Below are 6,581 nucleotides of genomic sequence, written 5' to 3' on the forward strand. Positions count from 1 at the left end.
GGAGAGAGGTTGAGTTAGATTTGGCACGCTGCGACCTTCCAATATTTTCCATGGGAAGGTGGCTTAGGAGGTCGGATGGTGTGGAGACACTACAAGAGCTTGAGGACATACCGACGCTAAAATACCGACGCAAATGTCGAACGTCGGTATGTCCGTCGTCATGTTGGAGGAGACAAGCATGGCGGGGTTTTTTTAAATTTTCATGTCCCGACGCCTATATTGACGCCCATACCGTCGCTTATTCCGACACCTATACCGACGCATATTTCGTAGAATATACCGACGTATATACCGACGCATATTCCGTAGCATATACCGGCGCTCGTAAGTTTTTCACAGCCGAGAGCCTATTTTCTGGTTTTTTCGCAAAAGAAGAAGCGCAAGTGAAACGAAGAAGGTGCTTTCTCTCCCTCTTCTCTTTCTCTCTCTCTCCTCTTTTTTCCTCTCTCCTCTTTTCTCCTTCTTTCTTCTTTTCTCCTCTTCTCCTTCTCCTAACATGTTATTGCAATTGCTTTTAGTTTTTAATTTAAGAATTAGGACGTTTAGGGTTTTGTGTTTTTTTGGCTCTCTATGCATGTTGAGAGCTCTCTATGTATGCATAGATCTCCTAATGCATGCATAGAGATTTTAGGGTTTTGTATTAGTTCTTTTTCTTGTGTTTAATTTACTAATTAGTTTGTTTAATATTTTGTTTTGCAGCTCTTTTACCTCACCAATCTTTCACCAATCCTCTCCTTCAGCTTTGCAAAAAAGAGGTAGATCCTCTTTCGATTTTTCTTGTTTATGCTATTTTCTATGAATTTTTGCATCCCTGTTTTATGGTTTAGGGTTAGTTTTGGGTTCTTGTAAGCTTACACATAGGATTAATTTAATATCTATGCATAAAACCTATAATAAGCTTGCAATCTCTATTATCCATGTACGTAAAACAAGATCATGTTTATTACACCATTGGGTGATGGGATTAAGGGTTAGCATAGTGCATAAGGCATATAGCATAGAGCTTATGCATAGAGCTTATGCATAAGTCTTGCATAGAGCGTATGCAAGAGACTTATGCATAGAGCGTATGCATAAGACTTATGCATATGACTTATGCATAGAGTTTATGCATATGGCTTATGCATAGAGCGTACGCATAAGACTTATGCATATGGCTTATGCATAGAGCTTATGCATAAGGCTTATGCATAAGGCTTATGCATAGAGCGTGTGCATAAGGCTTATGCATAGAGCGTAATTGCATAGAGCGTAATTGCATAGAGCGTGTGCATAAGGCTTATGTGAAAGGGATTAAGGGTTAGCATAATAGTGCATAAGGCATATAGCATAGAGCTTATGCATATGTCTTGCATAGAGCGTATGCATAAGACTTATGCATATGACTTATGCATATGGCTTATGCATAGAGCGTATGCAGGTAGACTTATGCATATGGCTTATGCATAGAGCTTATGCATAAGGCTTATGCATAGAGCGTGTGCATAAGGCTTATGCATAGAGCGTAATTACATAGAGTGTAATTGCATAGAGCGTGTGCATAAGGCTTATGTGAAAGGGATTAAGGGTTAGCATAGTGCATAAGGCATATAGCATAGAGCTTATGCATAGAGCTTATGCATAAGTCTTGCATAGAGGGTATGCATAAGACTTATGCATAGAGTGTACGCATAAGACTTATGCGTATGACTTATGCATATGGCTTATGCATAGAGCGTACGCATAAGACTTATGCGTATGGCTTATGCATATGGCTTATGCATAGAGCTTATGCATAAGGCTTATGCATAGAGTGTGTGCATAGAGCGTAATTGCATAGAGCGTAATTGCATAGAGCGTAATTGCATAGAGCATGTGCATAAGGCTTATGTGAAAGGGATTGTTGAAATGCAATTGCAAATGCCTTGATTGTGGTTAACAAATGCTTATGCAAATGCCATGGTGAGGGCATTGTGAATTGTTGGTTTGTGTTGGAGCTTTTGGATGATGGATTGAGCCATGAGTCCATGCTAAGTTGTCTTCTACTAAATTGTAAAAGGGCATGAGTCATGCTCAATACTTGTAAGCCAACAAACTTGTTCTATCATTTGATATTATCCACATCATTTTGTACCTACACTCACCATTGCAATCACTTCAAGTTTCTATAGAATCTAGCAATGTGTGAGGGTACCTTGGCATTGGTTGGAGAGGCCAAGGGGAGAATGGCTTGAACTCTTTGTGCCGTGATTGCTTGGTAAAGCGGTACGAAGGGGGATTAGGTACACCGGTGTGAAGAAATGGCCTCAACCTTCACCTTGGAGGAAAACTCGGTGAAGGGGTGAGAAGAGCTTGGCCGGGAGATCGGCAAGCTTCAACGCGCGTCCTCAACAATCCTCACCATCGACTTTGTGGATGCATTTGGGCAATGGGGCCCCTTTTCCGTCATATTGTGTGGATATTGCAAATGCATATGATCTTTCATGACATTGTGGGATACAAAGAGTATTGCGTACAAGTTTTAAGAAGTTGCATTCTCAATTGAGATTTGGTTCCAATTACAAAGGAGACTCTGGCGGAATTTACAAAACCGTAATTCAGTCCTAGGGTTTTTGAGATTAGGTCCGAGCTTATGGCTTATGCATAAGACTTGTGCATAGAGCATGTGCATATGGCTTATGCATAAGACTTATGCATAGAGCGTGTGCATAAGACGTATGAATATGGCTTATGCATAGAGCTTATGCATAAGACTTATGCATAAGGCTTATGCATAAGACTTATGCATAAGGCTTATGCATAGAGCTTATGCATAAGTCTTGCAGCCTTATTATGCAAGCTTATACTTATAATATGCATTTAGATTATTGCATAAGGCCTTTATAAACAGCTATTTATGAATAGAGATAGCTTCTCTCTCCATCCTTGTTCAAATTCTATTTAATTTTGTATGGAGAGGAGATAAGCTGATTTGTGTCTAATGAGCTGCATATACATGTTATCCTGCTAGATGGAGCCTCTCAATCTGGAAGAGAGAATAGCGTGTCCATGCATGCGATGTAAGTACCAAATCTTTCGAAAACGAAGGATTTGCAACGAGCATGTTCATGACGCTGGCATATTTCCAATGGAGCGCTTGCAAAATTTACGGTTTCAATCGTACAACCAAGCAAGTGTGCAGCCGCATCTTGATAACATTGCGCCTGTGAATTCTCGTCCCCAACAAAGGATGAGGATATCGCAGGAGGGAGTGACAGATGGAGCTCAATTAACAGCACCCGAGGGAATGGAAGAAGGTCAGGAAATGGAAGAAGGTCCAATGGAAGAAATGTTGGATGCCTTCATCGAGCAACAAGAAGCTCTCTTCGAGGAGCATGAACAATCCAGATGCATGGTAGAGAAGTTTTTCCCTACAAGTTTATTAACAATCCAGATGCATCTGCTAGTTCATGTTGTAGATGAGGTTGCAGTTGCTGGAACAGTCCATTCAAGATGGATGTTCTTTTTGGAGAGGTTTATGAAGACATTAAAGGGATTTGTTCGCCAAATGGCTCGCCCAGAGGGTAGTATGTCAGAAGGGTGGCTGATACAAGAGTCCCTTGTTTACATCACTGAATATTTAAGTTCCTCAGATCCAGAGATACCTCGACTATGGTCTCAAGAGTCCAACAGGCGAGTCATTGGTGAGGAACCTCAAGGCCAAGGCATTAAGAGAAAGATGGATAACACTTTGAGAGAAAAAATCAACAAATTTTGCATCTTGAACTCTCATGTAATGGAGAAGTGGATTGAGACATATGAAGCTCTCAAGCGACAGCGAGTACAAGATCGTTTAAGTTTCAGAAGGAATCGCACTACAAGAAATCTCCCATATCCAGAAGGTATGCAAGCTCTTCCGGACTTTCCCACAGGTAGATGGCTAGAAGCTACAATTTTAGAAGCCAAACGTGCTGGTTTACCTATAACAGAGGAGGAGGAGGAGCTTACAAAAGGATGCGATTGGCATGTAAGTGTTTAAGTTCTACATGTCTCTCATTTTTTTCTCTACATGTCTCTGTGTTTGATTCTCCATCAACAAACTTTTTGTGCTATTTGTAGTATCACAAATATGGGGCGTTTTGGTCACATGGACGTAATTTTCGAGTAGAACGAATAGACCAAAGAAGAGCAACCTTTGATTGTGGTGTCACAGCACAGTTTGTTCAAGAAAGTCGTGCAAGTGCAAGTGATGATAACACAATTACTGGAATGCTTGATTACTTTGGAACCATTCAAGATATATTAAAGGTTGGCTTCAAAAGTTTTGAGTTGTTTATCTTTGATGTGAAGTGGTTCAAGGTAATCATGAATGGGCCACATGCAACTGTACGTAGAGACAAGAGTGGCCTCATCCAAGTGGACTCCACAAAGGTATGGACCGATCAGCAAGATACTTTTGTGCGCCCAGAGCATTGTGAGCAGGTTGTCTTTAAAGAGGATCCAAAAGATCCACGCTGGCTGTTTGTGGTTCAAGTCGCCCCCCGCAGTAAGCAAATTTTTGAAGAATTTGAGCTACAACAAGGTGATGTGGATGCACAGGGTAATGGAGAGCAGCAAGAGCAAGCCAATATCAACAATGAAGAGGAGCAAGCAAATGAAGAGGAGCAACTAGAGCAAGATCCAGATGAAGAGGTGCAAACCAAGGAAGCTGAAAAACAAGTTGAGGAAGAAGACATAGATGATGAAGACATCCTTCATCAAGGGACTTTTAATGATGAGGATGCTGAAATGTACATAGACATAGATCTCTTTGGGGCTACTGATCTTAATGAGGATGATAGAATAGATAATGATTTTTAAAATGATGTATCTTAATGATTATGCAAATAGTTATGACATATTTGTAATGGTTTTATGACATTGAAGGTCCATTCATTGTTTACCATTGTTAATGTTTACCATCATAATCACTATTGTAGAAGCAAGTTGATATAGTTTTACCAATGTTGTTTATCATTGTTAATGTTTATCTTATGGTTCTTTCATTCATTGTTTACCGTGTAATTTTCATTCCGTACAAGTTTGTCATATGGTTTTTTGTCCAACAGGCCATGGGTGACTCACCGCCCTACGACTACAGTCCAGATTTTTCATTTAATCCTACACCGCAGGGCATGAGTCCCCAGCAGTTATATGGTTTTCTTTCGTCCATGACTCCAGAGCAGAGAGCCATGGCTCAGAGTTATTGGGGTTCTGGAGCAGGGACCCTATGAATGTCGTCTCTAATAAGTGGATACAGTATACAGCTCGCATTTTGATGGGGCATCGTAGGTCAGAGGCGAGGGACGCATTCCGAGAGGGGAAGGAGAAACCTGTTTGGCTAGATGACAGGGAGTGGGCAGCCATTGCTCAGGAGCTCACCGAGACACCAGACAGGTTTCAACAACAAAGAGAGGCGGCAAGGGCAAGACTCCAAACAGTAGGGGCTTCTCATCTCGGGAGTGGTGGTTACGAAACCATGCGCCATGAATTCGTAAGTGTTTGTCGCAATTTTATTTATTTAAATGTATGTATGCGGGCTAAATGTTGATTTCTAAAAGTTATAATTGTTAATCGTGTGTGCAGGAGTTGGCCATGAATCGCCCACCAAGTAGGCGAGAGGAGAAGTACGCTCACAAACATGGCCTTGTGGCCTTGTTTGAGATGCTTGAAGAAGAAGGAGAGACCGTTAATTGGGAGGCATTACCATGATGTAAAATGACCTTCAAACTAATGAAATATGATCAAAACATTCTTGAGTATTAATGTTTAATTTAATTTCTTGTTTGTCGATCAGGAAAATATGCAAACGAGCACGGTTGTTTTTGTGCTCTATTGTAGACAGAATAGTGCTGTCTGTTTGGTGTTGTTGATCCTGCTCATTGCAGGCAGCTAGGCAACAGCCAGGCAGCACTATTCTGCCCAAAAAAAAATTTCTGCTACAGCGTCGGTATATGCCCCGGTTCCACAGTCGGTATATACGTTGGTATAGACCCCGGTTTACCCCTCGGTATACATTCCGGTATAGATGCCGGTTTAACCGTCGGTATAAATAACGGTATAGATGCCGGTTTAAGCGTCGGTATTACCCCCGGTGAGCGTCGGTATAGATGCCGTTATATGCGCCGGTATTAACACCCAACACTTATACCGACGCTACGGTTCCGGCGCTTATACCGGCGCTTATACCGATGACGAGGCTTTTTTAGACACCGTTAAATAGCGCCGGTACAAGCCCCGGTATATGGCTAATATGTAGTAGTGAGAGAGGTTGAATTAGATTTGGCACGCTGCGAAATAGGCTACATGCTACACTAGACCATTATCTCATAATGGTCCACACGTGGAGTAGGTGGTAGACTTTACTCTTAGACACCATATTCTGACATTATAGGCCCGAACAGGGCCCAAGATGAGCCTGAATGGCTATGAGAGGTGGGAAAACTTTATGTAATCTCTAGTACGTCTTTATGTGTCAAGTCTACAACGTGAATGGTGGCACTGACTACAACAGTCAAACCCTATGCAATCTTTATAGTACATCTTTATGTGCCGATACTACATGATGAATAGTGACATCGAGT

The sequence above is a fragment of the Cibotium barometz genome, chromosome 6 (assembly GCF_041138505.1).
Source record: "Cibotium barometz isolate CiBa-2024 chromosome 6, ASM4113850v1, whole genome shotgun sequence".
NCBI lineage: Eukaryota > Viridiplantae > Streptophyta > Polypodiopsida > Cyatheales > Cibotiaceae > Cibotium > Cibotium barometz.